The sequence below is a fragment of the Xenopus laevis genome, chromosome 8S (genome assembly GCF_017654675.1).
Source record: "Xenopus laevis strain J_2021 chromosome 8S, Xenopus_laevis_v10.1, whole genome shotgun sequence".
Classification (NCBI taxonomy): Eukaryota; Metazoa; Chordata; class Amphibia; order Anura; family Pipidae; genus Xenopus; species Xenopus laevis.
Window position 1 is genome coordinate 74,069,235 of NC_054386.1, and position 25,861 is coordinate 74,095,095.

Genomic DNA, 25,861 nt, shown 5'->3' on the forward strand with positions numbered 1-25,861 from the left:
TGACTTTTATGCAACCTCGACAGGTTTGAGATACAGTGTTTTTATATTCGGGCTTTTTAGCCCTCTGGGTTTAATAAATTCTGAAAAATTTGTGGTTTTTTTAAAAGCCTATTATAACACAAAAAATCGTAAATTTTTCGGATTTTGGGGAATTTCGGGTATTCGGAGCTTAGTAAATAACCCCCTAAGAAGTGGAATGTCACACCCACTATATTATCGTATGCCAGTTCCAATGCATTTGATTATTCCAACCATTAATTGAAAACTTGATTCATATAAAGCACTTTCCCAGACTTGAATAGTTCTTTGGCATTCCATAAACCAGTCAGTCATCTTCTATTTCCTGCTGCTGTAAATGACAAATCTTTAGGTCCAAGTAAATCAAGGGGAATGTTATAAAAGTTATGCCTTTGTGCGTACAAATTTTGCTTTGTGCGAATTTAATATAGCTTTTGTGAACCCGGAAACTGTTTAGTGACCACTTCCGACAGTGGAAGACCGCTTGCGAATTTAAAGTTTGCGCCACTGCGCAGTAAATATAATAAAACTTTTTACGGAAAAAGTCGTTATGTTTGCTCCAAAAGATTACAACACCTTCAAGCACTTAAAATTCGTAATTTAATTCGCAATTAAAATTCATAATGCAATAACAGTTTAAGGCACAATATTATATGTGGAATTTTATTCTTATTGGTGCAAATTGTTTTTTTCTTTGCTACTTTAATTACATTCACCCCTTTATTTTCTCTTACTTCATGACCGGAGTTCACTCCTTTTTGGTCTTTCATATTTTATTATTATGGTTTTCCCCATTCTTATCATACGTAGAATAGGAGTGACAGTTTGAGATCTCCATTCGATGAATGACCAGCTTCAATAAAGTAGTAATGACTTGCAGGGGTAGCAGTAAAGTCATTGATCTAGCAAACAAGTGCTGCTTGTAAACGGTTCTAGGGATTCTTATACATGGGTGCTTATAAAAGCCACATTTTAATTTGTCCCTGGTCATGTCAGGCTTCATAGATATTGCCAATATAATCAATCACTTCTCTCTATCTTGATCTTAATGCAGATATGCATTTAAAACTGATTTGTATGACAGTATTTTCCAGTGTTTTACATGGCTACAATACAGTAAAACACTGCAGCAAAAGTAACAAACTTGGAATAGAGGTCTCTGTCCTGAAGAGCTTACATTCTACTACCCACTGTAATAAAAGTTGCTAAAATTTTAAATATTCTGTTGCAAGCAGAAACACAACTATTTGTGTTGTACAGTACTAAATTCTTTAAATGTTTATAAGATTATTGTGTGAATGTTTTTGAAATTACATGATGGATGGGTTATAATTTATTTCATTATATAAAAAAACCTCTTAAAATATTAATATCCCTTTTTTTGGGGGGGGGGAACAGGATGTACAAGAAACCAGTGCCATGAACTCACACAGTCTTTGTTAAATTAGGCAGCTTGAAAACGAAGGATTGTGTGAATTGTGCACATCCACTTAGACCTCAATTGTATTTACTGACTGCAAATGCCCCGAGGATCCCTAAGGCAGACAGAAATTAGAGTGCTTGGTTTCTGTAGAAAATCAGCAACTTTCCTGATAAAAATGTTGTACTCGCTAGAGTATGGGGTTTTATCTGCTAATGCCACACTACAATCTGTGTTTATTAACCTATTTATATTTATAAACTGAATAATAATTCCCTATATAAAGACATTAAAGGGATACTGTCATGGGAACAAAAATTTTTTTTCAAAATGAATCAATTAATAGTGCTGCTCCAGCAGAATTCTGCACTGAAATCCATTTCTCAAAAGAGCAAACAGATTTTTTATATTCAATTTTGAAATCTGACATGGGGCTAGACATATTGTCAATTTCCCAGCTGCCCCAAGTCATGTGACTTGTGCTCTGATAAACTTCAATCACTCTTTACTGCTGTACTGCAAGTTAGAGTGATATCACCCCCCTCCCTTTTTCCCCCCAGCTGCCAAACAAAAGAACAATGGGAAGGTAACCAGATAACAGCTCCCTAACACAAGAGAACAGCTGCCTGGTAGATCTAAGAGCAGCACTCAATAGTAAAAACCCATGTCCCACTGAGACACTTTCAGTTACATTGAGAAGGAAAAACAGCAACCTGCCAGAAAGCATTTCTCTCCTAAAGTGCAGGCACAAGTCACATGACAGGGGCAGCTGGGAAATTGACAAAATGTCTAGCCCCATGTCAGATTTTAAAATTCAATATAAAAAATCTGTTTGCTCTTTTGAGAAATGGATTTCAGTGCAGAATTCTGCCGGAGCAGCACTAGTAACTGATTCATTTTGAAAAAAATGTTTTTTCTCATGACAGTATCCCTTTAAAGGAATCCAAGGAAGCTTTTTGCATGCTGGAACCCTGAAAAATCATAAAACAAATTCAAGGAATGTTTTTTTCATGCACAGACCCTTTCAGCATACACAAGGTTAACAGATTCTATGCAAAGGGTCAAATCCATAGGGCTAGGGTCAAAGATACAGAAAGGGACCTCTGGCAATGCAGAATGGCTGGGTCCTAGTTATTTAAATGAGGGGATATACAACCTATGGACCTTCGGATATTGTTCACTACAACTCCCAGCATCCCCAGTGACCACTTTTACATGAACAGAATATACTCAAATGGGTTAGTTTAATAAAAGTTGCAAAGTTTGCACCAGGTCCAGAAGTTCATAGCAACCAATTAGATTTCGTCTTTCAAACAGGTGGCCATAAAATGCTATAGGCTGATCATTGCTAGGGATGGGCGAATTTTTTCGCCTTCTTTCGCTGGAAAAATGATGCGCGTCAAACAAATTTTGCCGGCAGTGAATTTTTGACGAAACGAAACGTGTCAAATTCACCCATCCCTAATCAGTGCCTATGGGCTTCTAGAAATGGTGCAAACTTTTTATGACACCTTTACAATTAAACTTTTGTTACACATTATAATGTTTTATCTATTGTGTCTGTAATTTAACCCCCTTCCCAAGAAGAGGTACTTCTGATTCTGGAGGCCCCAATATAAATGCCATATCTACCCATCCCCTAACTTTACCCTGCTGATGGAAAAAAACAACAAATTGTTACTTTTTCCTTTTACATGTTCTGTATACTAATCTAATAACATTGAATTTTTCTGTATGTTTTTCATTTGGATTTGTTTATGTTCTTAATTGTTCCATCCTGTATTTTATTCTTATCAAAAACTTTGAATGGATCCCCATGCTGTTTAGGTTTTCACCATGATCCCCTTTAATACAATTTAAGTCCTCTTACAAAAGAAAGCAAATAATTAAAACAGGTTGCACCACTACACCACTTATAGCACAGCAGAACTCCCTGTCTCATAGATGAGAAAACACTGAACTAAACCTGAAATACAGTAGCTCTGTATAAACATATTACTCAGGCGCCACCCATGGGAAGTTTCTGGAATTGTATTATGCCGGCAGCCTAGTGCATTTGCTACATTCGGATATAAAATATAAAGTATGGTGCTTGTTTAAATTAACTATTTCTACTTCTGTTTATATTTAGTTTTGTCTCTAGCTGTATTTTTTTAAGAAGAGGTGAAGCAATGTACAAGCAATGTCTTAAATAATCCTTGGTGTCCTGATGGCCCAGTCAGCTTCCCTGACCTTACTGTTCCTGACCTAAATCTTGATTTGCTAAAAGTGATCTATGATACGCAGTTTAATATGTGATTTTGATTTTCTCCAATTTATACGATTTCTAGTTGTAAGTGATAACATTTAATGGGTTATTTATCAGATTTTTTATTGTGGTTGGACTTTTAGGGTCAGGGCACCAGGGGCGATATTGGTCATTTTGCCATGTGAAGCGACCTTCCTTTTGCCGACCCTCCCCACGGCACTCACCTCTTTAGCACCAGAGGGGGTCAGGGGCAATCCACGTCGCGCTGGATGTCGCTAGTGCAGAAAGTGCAATTGCACTCTCTGCACTAAAAGAGCTGAATATACAGGTTGAAAAACAGAAATTCGTCTCTTAGTTACCAGGAGCGGCAACCAGGGGGGCGCTGCTTCCTGAGGCCTCAACTCGCCTCATTGGTTGAGCGCCCCTGCAGGGCACACAGGCAGATTCAGGGAGATTAGTCGCCCAGCGACAAATCTCCTCTTCTTCGGGGCGACTAATCTCCCCGAACAGCCTCCCCTGCCTTCCTGTCGGCTAAAATGTAAATCGCGGCGGGATGGCACTCGGAACGATTCATTTTCCGAAGCTGCCAACGATGAAACATAAGGGCGACTTCGGAAAATGAATAGTTCCGAGCGCCACCGATTTATATTTTAGCTGGCGTGAAGCCAATTCGGGGATATTAGTCGCCTTGAAGAAGAGGAGGTTTGTCGCCGGGCGACTAATCTCCCTGAATCTGCCTGTGTGCCCTGACCCTTAAAGGGGAAAACCAAAAAAGTCTGAATAAAGAAGTAGTCCAACTCAGACCTGCTAGAAGTCAATGGCAGATGTCCCAAAGATATCCTGACTTGTACTGGGTTTCCGGAAAAGTCGTGGTATTCGGGCATGAAATCCGAAAAAGCCGCAGTATTTGGGCGGCAAATCTGAAAAAGTCACAGATTCGGATTCTTTTATGATCTTATTGAGACTTTTAATGCACAATAATTTTTCTGGATAAATAGGGGGGAAAAGTTGGATTTGGTCAGAGTGGCTTTACACAAATAGTGAGATAAGTTTGGATTTTGATAAAAAAAAACCCTTGATGTTAATGTTAACCACGGGCCAAATTAAAGAGAATATTAATTTCGTAAATACAAGAACCCTTTTAGCACAGGGTTGAAATAACTATATTTTAGGTTGTGATTCACTGAATCCAGGATGCAGTCCGGTAGAGGATTCGGGATTCAGACAAGATTTGACTTTTTCCAACAGGATTCTGTCAAATCCATGTGTCTGGGCAAACCAAATTCAAATAATTAAAATGACATGACTTTTTGTCACACTAACAACGAAGTTGCAATTTTGTTAACCCTTCCTAACCATATACAAATTAGGGTTCAGATTCGGTTTGGGATTTGGCAGAATTTTTCATAAGAGTTTGGGATTCTACTGAATCCCAAAATAGTGGATACGGTGCTTCTCTAATTTTAGGGCAAACAAATGGCTTGTGTACGCTTTAGTGCACATTTGTAAAGACTAAAGGTGACACACAATCGTTGTCCAGATGTGAGACATACATTTGAATTAGTGCTACTGCAATGTCAACCATGCTTTATGAAGGAGTAGGTATAGAATGTATTATATGCATTACAATATAAATACACAAAGGGCAAATGTACAGTGTACAATAAAAAGATAAGATAAAGAATACAGATATACAGATATATATATCCGTTACTTACCCAACAACCACTACAGTGTCGGACTGGGACACCAGGGGCCCACCCAAAAACCTTAGACTAGGGGCCCACCAAAGAACCATAGACCAGAGGCCCCACTCTCAGTACTATTATTCTTCTTCTCCTCATTCAACCTCTATTCTCCTAATCTCTACTTTAACATGCTATAATCTATTATTCCATTTATTTAGCCTCTTTGTTCTCAAAGAAATAGGAAATGACCATGAAATAGGCTAAATCTTTAGCAGCGCAAGGGCCCACTGACACATGGGCCCATCGGGAGTTTTCTTGGTATCCCGGTGGGCCAGTCCAACACTGAACCACTAAACCAATTCTGTTTCCCCAATAAAGACATGTATAACATTATAGACTTGTAACAGAACCATTTGTATAACAAACCTTGCTCAACTCCTAAGGGGCAGAACTTAATTTCCATGTAACACCTGGGTCCTGCCCCTTTCTCCCGACCCTAAACTGAGTCTGACTACTTTCCCGTTAGGTCCTCAGGCCTACCAAGCTGTTCCTGTTCCCTGTCAAATGCCCCATTTTCCTTCCCCCTGGATTTCAGGGTAATGTGAGCTGTAGCTCCTGCTGTCACCTGGAACCGACTGGCAAGGTAAGACCCCATCCCTCTGCATAACTCTTCCTCAGCCTCCTCCTGAGACCCTTAAACTGGCCAATCCCAGCCAAGCCAAAATTTTCTTACAGGTGATTAATAATCAATAAAGTGATTACTATTTTGAACATTAAAATTCTATAATGGGGATTTCCTACAGGAACTAGAGTAATGAAAACATTTTCCGGGGAATGTAAGTAAAGTCGCAAAGAGCAAAACAATTCACACCAATAAGACTAAAAATTCACATCTAGCAATGAAATATTATTCCTTAAACTGTTTTTGCATTGCAAATTATAATTGCGTACTGCTAATTTTAATTGCGCACTCTTAAGAAGTGCGTGAAGGTGACGTAATCTTTTGGAGCAAACATAACAACTTTTTCAGTAAGAAGCTTTATTACATTGACTGCGCATTGGTGCAAACTATAAAATTTGCAAACGGTCTTCCACTGTCGGAAGCGGTCGCTAACCAGTTTCTGGGTTCGCAAAAGCTAAATTAAATTCATGCAAAGCAAAATTTGTTCGCGCAGAGGCATAATTTTTCGCATTGCGAATAGTTTTTCCGTTACCAGTTTTAAATTCCCCCGTTTGTCTTTTTTTAATTAAACACCAGCAGCTCATTTTATATTTTGAACGTAATGTAATGTTTTTTGAATGTAATACCACATTGGTATGCAGTGCTTCACAAAAGAACTAAGAAGATAATTTATTCACAGGGGCACAATAAATACAATTTAATTGCTTAGTGCACCCATGGCACAACTCAAAAGAAATCCCTGCCCTAAAAAGCTTTAATCAGAAGCAGAAATAAGTCCAAGAGCATCTTATTTACATGTTTTCCAGTGATACTTTTGCTTTCAGATTAATGGAGTTAAAATAGATGTACATTGAAGTGCAATTTGCTCGTCTCAAGCAAAAAGGATATTTTATGGCTGCTCTGTGTTTGCACTTTCTATAGTATGGTGCAGGTCAATACAAATGGTCTTAATGCATTTGTGTGCTGGTGTATTTGCACTTACCATAGTAACATGTAGGTTTGTTCAAAGAGGGAAAATAAAGTAGAGGACTATGAGAGTAGTAAAAATGTATTAGAACAAATGTCAGAAGAAGCCACCAATAAATTGCTAGATGGATCCATGTATAAGTGTTATTCAGAGCAGTGACTTTGAAACAGTCACAATTATAAAAGCATTCGCATTATAGGATAAAGAAATACAGTAGCTATGCTAAGTGAGGTTTATAAATGGACTGGCTCCTAGAATCCTGCATTGCATTGGGTACCCAAAGGTACCCACTGAATACTGTGTCAGGTTGAGAGCGGAAAGTCCATGATTCTCTGACTGTGCGGCCAGTCTGCAGATGCCCAGGTTGACTGCAGCTTTGCAATCATCCCCCCTTGTGTGAAAAATAATTATTCCCCCTGACCTGGTTGATTCGCCTCCAGAATTACATCATTTCCTGGCAAGGGTGACGTAACTTCCAGTTTTATTGAATCCCCGGGTCATCTTAGAGGTGGAGGTAGGACGGGTAGAGGTAGTGTGGAGGTGGTGAGTATATTGTTGGTTTGTGGGTCTAGATCAAGTTGCGGGTCCAGGTTGGGCACGGATCTGCCAAACTGGACCCATGCAGGGCTCTACTGGCTACCTTATATATATGGACATCTTCATTTGAAACTAATAACTAAAATGTTCACTGGATTTTTCACCTATTACAGCTACAATAATCCTCAGCCTCTTGACACTTAGGGGCAAATTTACTTACCTTCGAAGTTGCACCAGCGTTGGCTTCGCCGCACTTCGCCGCACTTCGCCAGGCGAAGTTTCGCCAGAGCGACGCTAATTCATTTAAATCCGAAGTTGTGCTCAGGGAGGCGAAAGGTAGTGAAGTTGCGCTACTGTTAATTCGTCAAGCAAAGTGAAGTTACGCTAGCGATGCCTAATTTGCATATGGCGCCAAGTTAAAGTACAATGGACGTATATGTAGCAGCAAATACATTACACTACACAAGCCTGGGAAAACTTCATAAAATAAAATTATTTTATTGTTCAATAAAATAAAAGAGTTGTTATTTTGCCCTATACATGTGCCCACTGTATAGTTTAGGTGCCATATTTTGGGACTTAGAAAAAAATTTCAACTTTTTTTTGAAGCAACCCCTATCTACTCTATTGCACTTCACCTGTTCTAAGGTGGCGAAGGCAAGTCTGGCGCAAGAGGTAACGTTCAGTAATATCCACAAGTTAGTGAATTATCGTAGTTATGTCCCTTCGACGCAAATTCGCCTGCAGTAAAGGAGCGTAGTAGCGTTCAGTAGAGTAGGTTCACTTCGCTAGCGAATTTACACCAGCACCCGTTAGTAAATCGGTGAAGTAACGAAATGACGTCACGCTGGCGAATTTTCGCCCTTTAGTACATTTGCCCCTTGGATTTTAACTAATTTGCTTGAAATCCCCACAGTAATGTTACAATGGTTGTTTGGCTGTTTTATGATTGGAAGTGTATGCAAATATTCCTATTGCTTAGTATAAGGATACTGCAGATTTTCTGAGTAGTCCCATTTCAAATGTCAAATTTCTTTCTGTAGTACATTCAGTGGCAGTTGTACTGCTTTCAATGAAAAACACTGCCAAGACCGTCTTTTTATATTCAACACCTTTTGAATGAATCCACTCCCAGTGGCAAGTGCCGTGCTTGAACCCTTAAAAAATGTTAGAAAAATCTTCCATTCGTCAAAGGTGAAGTTTAACAAATAAAAACATGTTACATTGATTTTTACTTGAATTGCCATTAGAAATGTCAGATCTTGGCGAAGGACCTGTTTTTGAAAATGATTGTATAGTCTAATCTTTTATGCCCCGCATAAAATTCACGACGTCAAGTTTTTTTGATGGCTGGACCACCACCATAGTCAAAATGTAAAAAAAAAATAAGCTTTAAAATACTATAGCATAATACTCACATGATTATATATTTTCCCAAAGCTTCTGGCATTTTTATATGGCAGAATTGGTACCCAAACAGTATAACAAGTTATATGTTTTATTCATTATAGCATGGAATACCTTAATACATTGCACCCAAGGTATTCTGTTTTAGAATCACTGCTTGTGAGCTGCATGTTTAAAATTGAAACAGCTCTCTACAGAAGCTTGTAACAACATTGAATTTACAAGTCTCATAATGTAGATATTGGCACATTTCCTTTTGCATCTGTTTTTTAGTATGCCTATTCCCTGTTTTCATTATCGTTTAACATTTGATCCAATGTCAAACACAAAAACGCACAATGATTTATACAGGAGTGAGATGGATGTTTAGACTAATGCCAGGAACAGTTATATTTCAGAAGCAAAAAATATAGAGAAAAAAGTGTCTGGTCCAAATCAACTTTGACAAGCTTTTGGGAGCTTAAATTCCTCCAGGTCAAGAGACGCAGAGCCTGAATCTCTTGACCTGATGAAAGGAGTTATACTCCCAAAAGCTTGTCAAAAACATTTGACTTGTTCAACAAATAGTTCTAGATGCACATTTATAGAGTTACTTATGTGCTTCTGAATAGACAAAATATGAGGCATGAAACAGTTGCATGTGGATGATAACCTATTGATAAATTATTACAGGGATGCCTATTTATCAAAATGTTAATTTGTGTTTTCTTTTTTAAATTAAATAAACTCATCAAATTGCCAAATTTGTTTGTGTGCTTATTTATGAAAAAACTATTAAAACTATTAAAAACTATTAAAAATCCTTTTAATAAAAACAATGAATGCAGCAAATTTGTATTGTAATCATCATTATTAATGTGTGCTTACAAACTCTAAAAAAATGGAAAACTCAAATTTGGAAAAAATGACTTACATTTTGCCTAGGATGACATACCTTAATTGGGTTATTTATCAAAGTCTGAATTTATGTCAATATTTTCTACTACAAACTCCGATCAAATCTGCTCTGGTTTTTTATGCTCATTTATTATTACATTTTCCAGAAAATTTGCTTTGTGGGAAAAAATCTGATTTTCAAGAATTTTTAGGACTTTTTCATCCAAATTTCAAGTTTTTTTCATAATTTTCACCAGAAAACTCCGAAAACTTCGAGGTATTGCCTGAAACCCAGCGCACATCAAAAATAATTGGCCCCCCTAAGTGTACTAGCCTGACAAACATCCAACTTACATTTAAGATATTTAACTGTCCTCATAAACAGTAAATAGTTTTTCTTTGAGCGTTAACATTTTAGATAACGAGTAAAATACAGCTTAGTCATATAAATTTGACTAAGGAGACTGAAATGTTGCAATTTAATATTAAGACTTCCTGACCAGTTGCGTGTACGTTCAACTTACAAATTGGGGAAGGGTATTAAGATTTACACATTTTTGTAAGATCCTGTATATGTATTTCAGGAATCCTTATAGACAAGCAAGATCACATGACCTCCCTGCTTCAACATAAAACAGTGGTGATTTTATATTCATGGTTATCCAGTTTTTGGCTCCTCCACTGTGGGGAAGAGAAAAAAAAGAACTTGAACCAAAGTGAATTAATCTAGCCATTGATTGGCCAGCTTTATGTAGAATCACGGTTCTCTGATACAGAGTATATACTCTAGGAGCAAGAATCAGAGGACTGTGATAAAATGTAGCCTTGGCACCAGTCCATTTTATTTATAAAATCCTGCACTGAAGTAACTGTTGGTGAGCCTGCTTCTCTCAAACATCACCAGAGGAGGCTTCATGTATTTTTTGAACCCTATTAAAGACTTAAAGGGGACCCGTCACCCAAAAAAATTATTCCAAATCCTATTTTATCAGATTAGTCAAGGAAAATGAACTTTAATTACACTATATAAATTATTTGAATCTTGTTTCCTTCAGTCTGGAATTTCAAAATTATAGCAAGCAGGAAGCAGCCATTTTGTGGACACTGTTATTAAGACAAGTCTTGTATCATCTCAGAATTTTGTTTGTGCACCAGAATGGGGGACCCGATGTCCATCCCCATGCCCTGGCCACACAGTTATATGGTAAAGAGAACGGGGGAATGTGTGGAGAGCAGTGACATCTAAGAAGTGCTGAATTGAAAGTGAAAGTAATTGTCTGCCCCGCCTCTATGCCACGGACATAGAGGAGGGGCAGACAATATTTGATTGACAGCTGAGATTTTTAAATGAGCTTACAACTGCTATGAATGCTTAAATAAAAAATAAAAATTGGATTTCATGTTTAATTTGAAAAGGACTTTTATTATACAGATTTTTGTGTCTGGGTGACAGGTCCACTTTAAGGTGAGGTTAAAAATAGCCAGTGTTTTGAGAACTGCCAAAGCCCTGTATCACTTCTGAACTCAACATTTTTTTTTTTTTATGTTTGCACTTCCCCTTCTGGCCAAACCATTTCCCTGAAGAAGCTGAGCCCACACAGTCAGAAGAAGTCCACGGAAACAATTAGGGGCAAATTCATCAAGGGTCGAATTTCGAGGGGTTAAATCCCTCGAAATTCGACTGGGGAATAGAATCGAATAGGCAATTCAGGCGAATTTATGCGCTGGCGAATAGTCGAATTGGCGAATATTCGCCAGGCGAATAGGCGATCGATCGAATATTCGCTCGAAGGATTTTCATTCGATCGAATGCCTTTTTATTCGATCAAAAACTTGGAAAACAAGCCTATGGGACTTTCCCATAGGCTTTTAAAGCAATTCGGTAGGTTTTAGGTGGCGAAGTAGGCAGTGGAAGTATTTTTAAAAGAGACAGTACTTCGACTATCGAATGGGCGAATAGTCGCAGCGTTTTTGTGCTCGATCTAGTACTTCGACTATCGAATGGCGAATAGTCGCAGCGTTTTTGCGCTCGATCTATTCGAATCATTCTACTCAGGCGAATTTACGCCAATTCGATAGTCGAGGAGCACAAAAATTCGAAGTTTATTTACTTCGAATCCTTCACTCGAAGTTAGTGAATCAGTCCCTTAACCTTATAAAACCAATATGAATGAGATTGAGCATTTCACTGATATTCCTAGAAGCAGGTGCATTTCTAGAAAGTGGATTCTATCAATATTAATATTGACTGAATTCACTTAAAAAAAAATGTAAGAAAAAAAAATATTGTTCAATGCCGTCTATAGCATTTGTCATGCTAACCTAGTCATGAATTGCTCTGCCTCAACTATATTTCTTAACTGTTCTGCTTTTTCAGATATTCCCACTTTCGAATTAAATTAAACAATTTCTGGGTCCATGAAGTCACTTTAATTTGTCTTTGTCCTTTTTTTGGAAAGATTACTTCATCAGATTACTGCTACGCTTTAAATGACCTCATGCAACATTTTCAGCCTCACTCCACATGGGTGCTTCGTAAAAGAAAAGGTCAACGAGCCATCTATGTACTAATAAAGTAGTGTTCACAACTTTGGTTATATACAAATTGCCAAATAATGTCATTCAGTTTGATCATTTAAAGATGTGCTCTTGTTCTGTGCTCCCATGCAGAAGATGACACTGAAAGGAGAACACACTGCTTAATTAGCATGATAAATCAAATGCTCTCAAAAAAAGAGCAGTTTCTAAAGCCATACAAAGAGCAGGCGTTATTCAATGAAGTCTTTTGTTTGTGTGCCCAAACAGCAAATCATTCAGTCGTTTAGGCAGAGAGTAGGGCTTGTTATTCAACTGAATGCTTTCCTTGGATGACAGAGAAACAGAGTATTAGACATAGGGTAAAAAACAATAGATCAAGGAATGCTGCATATTCTCCAATGATTTTAAAATCTCATCACACAATTGATTGACACCTTTAAAATGTATGCATATATAAAGTTTAATTATACCTTCTATGACTGGTTTCCACAGAGTAAGCGTCAGGACAGCAAAAGTGTTTTAAAGAAAAAATGGCTTTTATTTCAGCCTGCAGCAAACAGGTACAAAATAAAGGCAGTTTTTCTTTACAAACAACTAAAAAATAGTTTTCGGCAGCAGTATCTGTTCAATAGCAACAAAAAGGCAGTCATATTTCAGACCTTCCAGTGAGTGTCTGTGTGTATACATGCACACAGCAACCTTAAAGGGGAATTCCGGCTTCCAAACCAAAATTTGATAAAGAGGCCCAAATAACACAGAAACCCCTAATATACTCATCACAGTTACCTGTTTCTTCAAAAAGTATGAATAAATGCCATTTCCTATGCTGCATTCCAGCTGTTTTAACAGTTCGTCTCTTTCTGCATCATTTGAAATCCTGGCAGGGAAGGAGGGACTAAATACTGATGTTGCAAATTGTAACAACTTCTCCACAGCTTACAGACAGCATGCAGGAACTACATAACCCACAATGCATTGCACTGTGATGTTCCTTTCCTTATTGAAATCACGTGTACAGGGCATCGTGGGGTTTGAAGAATGCAGACTAAGGACATCTGGCTGTTGATACAAAGTAACAGTAGTCAGCCAGCTCAGCAAAGTAGTCAGAGAGATCAGCAGAAGTTATACTACACTACACCCTGCCTCCACACCGTTTGCAAGGACTTAATCCCTAAGAATTAAGGTCTCACCCGGAGACTATAGATAGAGAACGGTGCACTCAATTTTCCACAGCGCTACACATATATATCAGGAATTATGCCCAGTATTTCAGATTTTGTTCCATTACATCAACAAGGAAATATTTATTAACATATGTAGTTAAACGTATTGTTGAATTCCTGTTCTGAATGGTGGTGATGCTGGGGAACCCTGTAGCTACCGCCACCTCCACCGTTGAATCAGGGAGTAGCAGGGGTCTCACATCACCCAGTAACAATTGCTGTAGTGTGCTGCACCAAAAGAATTAGGTGCACTTGTCACTTCCACACCAAATGCTAAAAATAATGCCAGCTGGGCTTTTGGATATTCAGATTGATTGGGTCTGATTCAAGTCAAACATGCAAAAGCAATTTTACTAATCCTTACAAATTGGTTGCCACTGCACCAGATGCAACTCCCCCTGGTGAAGGTGACTGCAATGATGCTGGAATTTGCCATTGTTCGGAAAGAAACAAGCTGATTGTGCTTAAAGGGGAACTCCGGCTTCCAAACCACAAATTGTAGCAACTTCTCCACAGCTTACAGACAGCATGCTGGAACTACATAACCGACATTGCATTGCACTGTTCCTTATTGAATACATGTATGCTGGGAATTGTGGGGTTTGGAGGATGCAGGAGGAGGACAGATGGCTGCTGATACAAAGTAACAGTATTCAGCCAGCTCAACAAAGTAGTCAGACGGGTCAGCAGGAGAGCAGGAAGCAAGGCTTTGGGAAATGTTATAAACCATTAAAAATCATGAAAAGTCTGCATATTTTTTAAATTGATGTATATTGCAAAGTTGCTTGAAATTATGTTTATGTGGAGTTCCCCTTTAAAATTGCACTTTGTTCACTACACTTGCAGTTGCAAATGACCCCTAAAATATAACAGTTTAATATACAGACACATATTTCACCAGAATAGATGCACAGTTACAATTACATATAGTTAAGAGGCAATATGGGGAGGGTGCTGCTTTCCAAAGTTTATAATCCATGGCCATAACTGGGGGAAGGCATCAAAGGAAGCTGCTTAGGGCAGACAGAAGGGGACACAATCACGAGAGAGGGAAAGGAACAAATTATCAGTGCAGAAGGATGTGGCAAGTAAGTTTGTACATTTTTTAATGTAAGCAGCTATGGGAATTGAGAGGTGAGGAGGCGGTAGACAGCAGAGTCACCGGTGGTGCGAGTTGTAGTTTGTTATACAGTTCATAAATGAGAACTAAAGCTTAACTAAAGAAGTAGCATAGAAATGTTGTAAATTATGTTTTTGACTTCTGTTCCAGCCAAGTGCAACACTTTACAGTACAGGTCTGTGCCTCCAAAGATGCCCCTAGAAGTTCCCCTTCTCCTTTTCTGATGATTCACTGCACATGCTCTGTGCTGCTGTCATTTACTGAGCTTAGACACCATTGCACAATATGCTGAATATACAGTTTATAATATAAATGTCACAATATAAGGCTGATTACTAAATTATTTGGATTATTGGTACATGGCAGCACATTATCAGAATTTAATAATGAACCCTGTAGCATCAGCTTATATTACAGGCAAACCTCATTTTCTACTTCATGATTTGCAACAACCCCTAAGCTTAGCTTCTCAACAGCTGCTGAAAGCACACTGAGCATGTGCGTGTCACAGACACTCCAAGTAAAAGCCAAGATGGGAAACTTTGAAGGCTTGGGTCATTACTACTATAGAGATGCTGAACCTTTTGGCTGGTTTAATAAATTCAGTACATACAATATGACATTTCTAGCCATATTTATTTTCAGGGTTTAGTTTAATTTTAATTTTTGTATAAGTCAGGGAGAGTAAGTGTAATTTGGAACAGGTCTTAAAGGGAGTTTAGCCAGATATATCCATAGGGAATATATAAGGATCTCCAGTTAAAATGATTGGCTAGAATAGATTTCACCTATTCTTTTATTGCTCATGCATGTCTAATATCTCTTGTTACATGGAACAACCGGGTCTAATCAATATGTTTATAAATGCAGACCAAGAATCAGCCCCATGTGGCATTAGCCAAATGGGAAGCAAATGGGTACTGTTCAGTTATGTGTACTAGGGTGCTGAAATACATGAGAATGCAATTTAACTCTGAATTCCACTCTGATTTTTGACCTGCATTTATCTAAGAATCTGCTCCATGTAGCATTAGCATTAGCCTTAGGTAAAACAAATATTAGGCGTATAGTATATCCCAACAAGTCAGAGGCACATACTTATGCCATGTATTTGTTTATTTTGCTTTGTAAACACTGATTTGAATTGGAATTTGACTACATTAAGGTTAAAATGTTTAAAATGTATTTAATTTAGGTCTAACGCTTTCCATTTTGGTCTTTGCAGGGTTCCTCAAGATGTAATTCTCTAATTGCTTAGCTTTTAATTCATGTGAAAGTGATATAATTCATTGAAGCTTGTCGGCCTGCATCGCTCCCAGGTGACTGATCCCTGAAAACACCATATCAGTACTTTATTAGTATTACCAGATAAAATTAAATATGTTGAAGCCCCTTAAAATGTATACATTTCTGAGAAAATCTTAGAAATTGTAGACATTTCACCAGCGAACTTGTATAGAGGATTATATGATTTAGGCTGCAGGGAATATAAGCATGGGTATAAATATTCAAATTGCTCAGTTGGAACTTGTAGTATATTAGCACTCATAGAGTTTGAGTATACGGATGAAACAATTTTAACATTTGGCAGTTTGAGAAGTAACGGAGATGAATTTACAACTGAGCTAACAAAACAGGAAAAGTCACACAGGATAAAAGCAGGAATGAAATTCACTGGAAAAGAGGCCTAGAAAACACATGACTCTGAAGCATTCTAGCCAGAAGTATGCCAACTTTTGGAACTTCACAACAAGAGAATTTGATCCATCTTGACTCTGGCTAACAGAAAAAAATATGTGAAGGGAACCTCTGCTTGTCTAATCTGTCAGTTAATTGGGTTTGATACCCTGTTTCTTGACCTTTTCTGATGCCTTCATGCCCTGACCTTTGACTTTTCTGACCAAGCCTTGTCTAACAATATGTACTGCAAATGCTGATTATGAGTTATCTAATCCTCATATATTATATGGTCAGACTCCTAACATTGGATCTTAATTTAATCTAGTGGTTGAACTGAACCTCACATGCTTAAGTCCTGGAGGAGTATAAGAAGTTTACCTATTAGCAGGAGGCACTTACTGAATGTTGGCTGTTATAGGCAGAAGAGTGTGCTGAGAATGGGATCACTCTGTGGATGTTGGGTTTTGAATGCCTCGAGTATGTATATATATATATATATATATATATATATATATATATATATATATATATATAGGGTAGAAGGTGATGGCACTCACAGGATTTGAGAAAACAACAACTGGATAAAAAAGAAAAAAGTTTATTGATCCAACGTTTCGGTCCCACACAAGGACCTTTTTCAAGGAAACACAGTGCAGTGACAGAGTACACCTTTTATAGCCAGAGAGAGGCTATGTGCAAATAGAACCACACCCCCATTGATGACATCACTAGTGACCATCCACCATGAAGTTAAAAACACTTACTGGTTGTAACAATGGGCACTGGAAGCTGCCGTCCCTATAAGGACCAACTCGCACACCATAGGGGCCCCCAGCACGGGTACTTAAAAGGGTCAACGGATACTGGCAGTGCCACGCCTAACACAGTAGAAGTGGGCGAGCCACTGGTGGGCATCGGATTGGGGCAATACACACTCACCAATCCCCCACTATGTAGGGGAGGTGGAAAGCTTAAACTCCGAGGCCAGTTAAAATAACCATAAAATTGGTCATGGCGATATAAACCCTTGGTGCCTGCATTGAGGCCTACCATTAAAAGGGTAAGACGCCAATATGGCCCAAGCGGACCACACACTGCTATCAGATAAAGCAGGTGGGTGGTCCAGCAACTGTGTTTGCCATTCGTCCTTGCCCACATATCTGTGTGCTGCACAGTCCGATTGTTTGCCCATCCCCAGCAAAGGTGTGTCTAGAGTGTCCTGTCCAGCTTGCAGCAAACAGAAGCCACTTACTTGTGTCCTAAACCAGCAAAGTGTGGATACAATAGTGTGGGTTAAACGGAACGTAGAGTAAGTTATACGGACAGTGGAAGGTCCACCTCAGAACCTATAAAAGGAAGTATAATGCCAAGAATATTATACAAAACAAGGTAAACACAATGGTCTGAGAGCTTTTTTGTACAAAGAATTGTGCGCCCAAATGGCTGCATAAGAGTCCAACAGCACAGGTATATATGGGAGATTAATGTCCATAGTTAGATAAAACAACCAAGTGGTAAGGACTTATTCAGACCCCTAGGGGTTAGAGTGTCCAGTTTGAAGATCCATCGCGACTCTCTGCGTAGTAGTGCGCTGTCTCTGTCGCCACCTCTACTTAGAGGTGGCTGATGATCAATGGCCATACACTTAAACGTGGGGAGACCGTGGCCCTGGGATAAGAAATGTCTGGCCACTGGTTGGGTAGCCTTACCAGCGGATAAAGGAGGGGCGATCGTACTACTTGATTACAACTTCTACCGTGAAGAAATCCTTACACAGTTGTCAGATCTGTCCACATACAAACCTTTGCCTGTTGACCCTACATTTAAATTTAAAAGGGAGTTAGATGACTGCCTGAAGGCGGCACACGGGGCAGGATGGATTAGCACTGACACCCTGCATTTCCTGTTAACTGAGTATCCAAGGACGCCCATCATTTATACATTGCCTAAGATACACAAATCCCAATCGGCCCCCCCTGGTCGACCAATCATCTCAGCAGTGGGCTCATTATACCAACCTGTCTCTACCTTTGTGGACTCCTTTCTGCAATCCCATGTGAGATCCATGCCATCCTTTACACAAGACTCCACCCATGTGATCAAAAAACTGTACGAACTAGGGGACATCCCTACCCAATGTCTCCTAGTCACCATGGACGTTAAGAGCCTGTACACTGTGATTCCGCATGATCAAGGCTTAGAAGCCTGCAGAAGGGCTCTCTTGACCTCCCCTGATGCTAAAGTTCCCAGTGAATTTCTATTACAGCTGTTGGAACTTACATTAACTAGAAACTTTTTTCGTTTTGAAAATTCTTTTTTTCTGCAGGTCTCGGGGACCGCCATGGGTAGTGCCCTGGCACCGTCATACGCCAATTTATTTATGCTAAACTTTGAAACAGAGAACATTTCACCTCTACTGGGCTCCTCGATTTTGTCCTACTTTCGCTACATAGATGATTTGTTCTTTATCTGGACTGGGAGTGAACAAGTATTGGTGGACTTCCACAACGATCTCAATACCCTGGATACACCCATTAAATTGACAATGAGCTTCCATGCTCAAGAAATTGACTTTCTGGATCTACATATATATAAACGTGATGGGGGTCTGGGCACCAAATTGTTTCACAAATCGACTGACCGCAACTCACTTCTCCATGCATCCAGCAACCATCCCCCGGCCACAGTGAGGGGCATCCCATACTCCCAATTCTTGAGGGTCATCAGGAACAACACAGACCAAAGCTCTGCCAACACCCAACTACGGGCAATGTACAACAAATTTCGGGACAGGGGCTACGCACGTGATCTCCTTGATACACAACTAAATAAGGCTATGCAGCATACACAAGCATCCCTCCTGAACAAAGACCATACTAAATCAAATAGGGAGGTGCCTCTGATCTTCACCACTACATATACTCCTGCAGCAGACACTCTTTCGAAGAAGATAAAGACAAATTGGCCCATGATTGCTATGGATGAATCCTTGGCCCTATTTCAAGCACCAACCCCAATGATGGGTTACAGACGCAACAAAAACCTTAAAGACATCCTGATGGTGACGGATTTCAAGGGACCGACAGTCGCTCGCAAGGATTGGCTAGCCACAAACAAAAAACTTGGTTGCTACAGATGCCCGGACTGCACCACCTGTCGCTGCCTGTTGAGTGGGCCAGATTTCCCTCATCCGTATACGGGTAAGAGATTAAAGATCACACATAGATTGACTTGTACTTCCACTTTTGTGGTGTACATCCTTATTTGCCCTTGTGGACTTTACTATGTCGGGAAAACTACCACCACATTAAGAGAAAGGATCAGCAACCATCGTTCTGCCATTAGTAAAGCACTAAGGGAGGGTAAGGCTACCCAACCAGTGGCCAGACATTTCTTATCCCAGGGCCACGGTCTCCCCACGTTTAAGTGTATGGCCATTGATCATCAGCCACCTCTAAGTAGAGGTGGCGACAGAGACAGCGCACTACTACGCAGAGAGTCGCGATGGATCTTCAAACTGGACACTCTAACCCCTAGGGGTCTGAATGAGTCCTTACCACTTGGTTGTTTTATCTAACTATGGACATTAATCTCCCATATATACCTGTGCTGTTGGACTCTTATGCAGCCATTTGGGCGCACAATTCTTTGTACAAAAAAGCTCTCAGACCATTGTGTTTACCTTGTTTTGTATAATATTCTTGGCATTATACTTCCTTTTATAGGTTCTGAAGTGGACCTTCCACTGTCCGTATAACTTACTCTACGTTCCGTTTAACCCACACTATTGTATCCACACTTTGCTGGTTTAGGACACATGTAAGTGGCTTCTGTTTGCTGCAAGCTGGACAGGACACTCTAGACACACCTTTGCTGGGGATGGGCAAACAATCGGACTGTGCAGCACACAGATATGTGGGCAAGGACGAATGGCAAACACAGTTGCTGGACGACCCACCTGCTTTATCTGATAGCAGTGTGTGGTCCGCTTGGGCCATATTGGCGTCTTACCCTTTTAATGGTAGGCTTCAATGCAGGCACCAAGGGTTTATATCGCCATGACCAATTTTATGGTTATTTTAACTGGCCTCGGAGTTTAAGCTTTCCACCTCCCCTACATAGTGGGGGATTGGTGAGTGTGTATTGCCCCAATCCGATGCCCACCAGTGTCTCGCCCACCTCTACTGTGTTAGGCGTGGCACTGCCAGTATCCGTTGACCCTTTTAAGTACCCGTGCTGGGGGCCCCTATGGTGTGCGAGTTGGTCCTTATAGGGACGGCAGCTTCCAGTGCCCATTGTTACAACCAGTAAGTGTTTTTAACTTCATGGTGGATGGTCACTAGTGATGTCATCAATGGGGGTGTGGTTCTATTTGCACATAGCCTCTCTCTGGCTATAAAAGGTGTACTCTGTCACTGCACTGTGTTTCCTTGAAAAAGGTCCTTGTGTGGGACCGAAACGTTGGATCAATAAACTTTTTTCTTTTTTATCCAGTTGTTGTTTTCTCAAATCCTGTGAGTGCCATCACCTTCTACCCTATGCATGATTCTTTGACGCATGGGCACCCAGGTCTCGTCCTCTCTTCAGGGTGTGCGGCCCTTATCTGCCATTTTTATATATATATATATATATATATATATATATATATATATATATGTGTGTGTGTGAAAATACTGACAACAGAACAGTCTCTGGAAAAGCCACCTTACCTATATGAAAAACTTTTGGTAAAATAGTTAATAAGGGGGAAGGCAACTGGAAAAAATATGATTCAGGGGAGTGCTTATGAAACTGTGTAAAAAATGACAAAGAGAAGAAACTGGAGTAGGGTGGGAAGGGAATAATAAATTGAAAGAGGGGTGGATTTAGATAGAAGAATTTAAAAAGTGCAATAGTGGGGGCTTCTTGAAATGTGTTTTGAAATAAGGGGAGATGGGTCGTTTTAGGAGAAGAAACTGTTTGTAATGGTTGGCTGCAAAACACACTTTAATACATCTTTGATTCATAAAATATTCTGTTCACTAAACATGTGGCAGTTTTCAAATAACCATGAAATTACTTTAGTCAAACATAAGAGGCAAAGTATAATTTTAAGCCCACCAAGCCCTTTATCAAGATAATCATAATCTTCTGCTTTCTAACAGGAAAATAAACACATGTAAAGTTCTTGGTGAATATCTGACTGTAAATTCTGAAGCACTAAAAACAAAGCAGTTTAAGTGACCCTTGTCTGGCTTATCATTTAGGGCCTTGTCACAAAGAGGTATATTTCTCAAAATGTGAGATCAGAGCTCCATTAACCTGAAAGCAAAAGTATCACTGGAAAACATGTAAATAAGATGCTCTTGGACTAATTTCTGCTTCTGATTAAAGCTTTTTAGGGCAGGGATTTCTTTTGAGTTGTGCCATGGGTGCACTAAGCAATTAAATTGTATTTATTGTGCCCCTGTGAATAAATTACCTTCTTAGTTCTTTTGTGAAGCACTGCATACCAATGTGGTATTACATTCAAAAAACATTACATTACGTTCAAAATATAAAATGAGCTGCTAGTGTTTAATTAAAAAAGACAAACGGGGGAATGTAAAACTGGTAACGGAAAAACTAATCGCAATGCAAAAAATTAGGCCTCTGCACGAACAAATTTTGCTTTGCACAAATTTAATTTAGCTTTTGTGAACCCAGAAATTGTTTAGCGACCACTTCCGACAGTGGAAGACCGTTTGCGAATTTTATAGTTTGCAACAATGTGCAGTTAATGTAATAAAACTTCTTAATGAAAAAGTTGTTATTTTTGCTCCAAAAGATTACAACACCTTCAAGCACTTCTTAAGAGTGCGCAATTAAAAGTCGCAATGCGCAATTAAAATTCGCAATGCAGTAACAGTTTAAGAAACTATACTGCATTGCGAGATGTGGATTTTTAGTCTTATTGGTGTGAATTGTTTTGCGCTTTGAAAGTTTAATTACACTCCCCCGTTGGAGTTTTAAAGTAAGTGTTGCTGTGACTTTGTTACTTTGACCACTATTAAGAAAGCTACAAATAATGTGAAGATAATCTCCCATAGACACAATTTTTAATCAGATTTCTCTTTAATCAGAATTCACTTTTTCTTTTAAAAAATTGTATTTAAAAATGATTACCTTTTCCTCCATAATAACAGTACATTGTACTTGATCCCAACTAGATATAATTAATAATTACTGGAGGCAAAATAGTCCTATTGGGTTTATTTCATATTTAGAAGTTTTTTTAAGTAGGCAAAGCCTATAAAATGTGTTGACAACATGTCCAAACAATTTCATGGTAAGATTATTTATTCAGAAGAGTGAGTAAATTGGGAAAGGGTCTGAATCTTCTATAAAACCCATAGCCATCTTTTTTTGGTGAACAGATTTTTTTAGTGGCAGTTTTGGCCATAGGTTTAAAAGTTTTTTTTGCAAAAAGAAAGAAATGACTTTTCATAATATATTGTAAGAAAAACTGAAAATAAATAAAATCCTAATTCAAAATTGAAATGTGGAAGCATTACTATTTATTTACTTAAGGGTTTGTCCAAGCTCAGGCAAGCTCTGTACTTCTATAAAAATGCTGAAAGCATTCTTCTTTTTTGATTCATTTTATATTAGGATGAAAGCAAGATAAATAATTACTGATGAGAAGTATGCAATTCTTCCCAGAAAAAGCTTTAGGTTTGTGAAGGACACTATATTTCAAACACGTTAATATTTAGGGGTCTATTTAATATCATTTGGGGGGGTTATCAAAATCTGAAATTTTCAGATTTTTTAAATAAAAAAGTCAGCCCAAACTAGAATCCACAAAATCGTATGGGGAAAAAACGGGACTTTTTCAAAATGTCATGCAAAAAAAAATTTTCTGCCCGGAAACCACAAACAATTTGCATTTTTGTGGAAAAACATTTTAGGGATTATTAATCAGAATCTGAAAATTTCTGATAAGTTTTGGTAAAATAGTCCAACCAAATGCACACAGATTTTTTCCTCTTATTTATCAATCCATTTTTCCAAAAATGTCCTTTGTGGGAAAAAAATCTTACACATTTTTAACATTTGACATGCCGAAAACCATAAAATCCTTACCAATAAGACCCCACTCCCTACTCCCCACAGTCACAGCATCGGAGCTCATTGTTATCATCTGCCGGATCTTTGTGTCTTCTTCCTGCGCTTCGGCAATTTCCATCCATTTCGGTGCATATGCAGTTGTTGCAAACCAGTAAATTGCTCCAACTGCGCATGCTCTGCTTCACCGGTATCTGTCTCAGCTTACTGAAGACCCGGAAGATGGCTGCGGTGAACTCCGATGCTGTGACTCTGCACCAAGGGGTAAGTAAAAAGTTGAGCTAGGCTGGGGGGGGGGGAGGGAGGGAAGATCTTTGTGGGGTGGGAGGTAGGTTTTTTTTTGTTAAAGGGTTTGTTTCTCCTTTAAAGTATGAAGAACCAATTACAGAAAGATCCCAAGCATTCTGGATAACAGGTCCCATACCTGTAACAAAAAACCCATGAAGCAGAAGAAATTGAGTATGGAAACTGAGATATGGTGAGAAACATATTTTACTACCATCCTATGAATAATGGATTTAAGGATGATTAAAAATGTGGAACATATATAGCACCTCATAGGTTCTGTCTAATTCATACGAACCCACTGACGAAATAAAAATTGTTCAATGGACATGTAAAAAATAAGTTACTGATAGTCTTGAAAGAAATACAATTTTTATGGCCAGGATAATTGTGCAAATGCCAGTAAAAACCTAGGATTCCATAGAAATTACCTTTTTATATAGATTAAGTAAGAACTGACTCTTTTAACATAATGATCTGTACACATTTTAATGAGCAAACCCACAATATTTTGGATCATGTCAACAATAAGGATCTTGTTAATTAGCTGGGAATTACAAAAGAGGGGTTTGTGTTTCTTCATGATTATAATGAAAAGCCTGGAAGAGTTATAACACACAGTTGTTATATCTGTCATATATTTTCTACCATTCATTAAAAGAAATAACCTGACTAAATGGGTATTTTTCATGTTTATGATAAATCTAAAATATCAAAGAGGGTCTGTGGGGAGTAGAGATGGAAATCAGGCTCAATGCAATAACACTGAGGACCTCGGCTTGAAAGAAAACCCTGCACAGGCAACAAATAAATGTTATGTCAATAGAAATTAATGCTTTTTAAGTTTTTTTGTTGTGGTATTCCTACTTTCTTGTCTCCTTGTTTACTTTTTTTTTTTTGCTGTCTAGAAGTGATCTGGATAATGAATCATACATGATAGATAAGTGAACCAATATCCTTTCTATTTTTGTTCATTTGTTATTCATGCTGTTTTGGGTTATCTTTATTCATTCATATTTTTTAACCTGAGTCGTAACTTATAAATAATAAGACAGACCTACCAGCAGTGTTGTCAGACAGCTAGGATAGAGGCTAGGTAGCTCGGCAAGCTAATACCCCTTTTAAGTTTAAAAAAAAAGTTTTGGACATGTTGATTGAAATCTAAAACTTACAGCATTTAATAACAAGTGATTGTATTGCTTTTACTATATTAACTATATTTTAGTATATTTTATTTGGACGAATGTCACAATAAAACGTTGCTGTTTTGTTTATTGAATTTATTTCCATCTTCATTAAAATTGTTTCATTAAACTTTCCAGGAAATCAGCTCTTCCATAAACTGTACATACTGAACGGTGGTCTGATCATGTTTGAACTTTTCACTATTCGATAACCACAAATTTGGCATCAATTAAAATTTTCGTTTACTTCACTACTTTGTAAATATCATCAACGAATATTTCTGTACTGTCTCTGAGATAGTGACATGCTCTTTACTATCCATCTCCCGGCAGTTAACTCATATACATCATCTAATCAAAGGGAGAACTGACCAATAACATATTAGAGATAATTGTCCATCAAAAAACTGGGCCTATCACAAACCCTGCTTGTAAATAAATTCATTATTTTGATTTTCTCATTAATTTTATAATATAGCTAGACAGTTTCTTTCTTCCATTAGATAATACATACTGTATATTACATTGTAGGTTTCATGATTGGAACTGAGAGAGTTCTTTACATTGTACTAGAAGACAAGCTAATCTTCAAACCTCACCTCTGCTTGGACTAACACAATAAAGACAGGATTTTCTAAACCCGGAATAATGGGAATTTTGCAGTGAATATAAACTCCCCTTACTAAATATGTTCCCATTGTCTTTTGAATAGTATGGTCAACCTGCCTCTTTTGTAGTTCAAAGCAAATTATTAACTTGTTTAAAGACTGCAATAAAACTTATAAAACTTTTCATTGAAACATCTTGCACCATAAAATCAGCATAAAAACTGAATTGTGAAAAATGCATCACATTCCTTGATAGCAAATGTAAGATGTTTGTGTAGGTGTCTTAGCCATAGT

At 38.4% G+C, this 25,861-nt stretch overlaps 1 long non-coding RNA gene across 1 annotated transcript in view; it reads left to right on the forward strand.

The window, feature by feature from the left end:
* LOC121397725 overlaps positions 1-25,210 on the forward strand; it is a 28,511-nt gene extending 3,301 nt beyond the window's left edge. The window contains exons 2-3 of the long non-coding RNA XR_005963869.1: positions 15,950-16,043; positions 23,860-25,210. This is a non-coding gene — a long non-coding RNA (uncharacterized LOC121397725). The remainder of the gene's footprint in view (positions 1-15,949; positions 16,044-23,859) is intronic.
* The last annotated feature ends 651 nt before the right edge of the window (positions 25,211-25,861 follow it).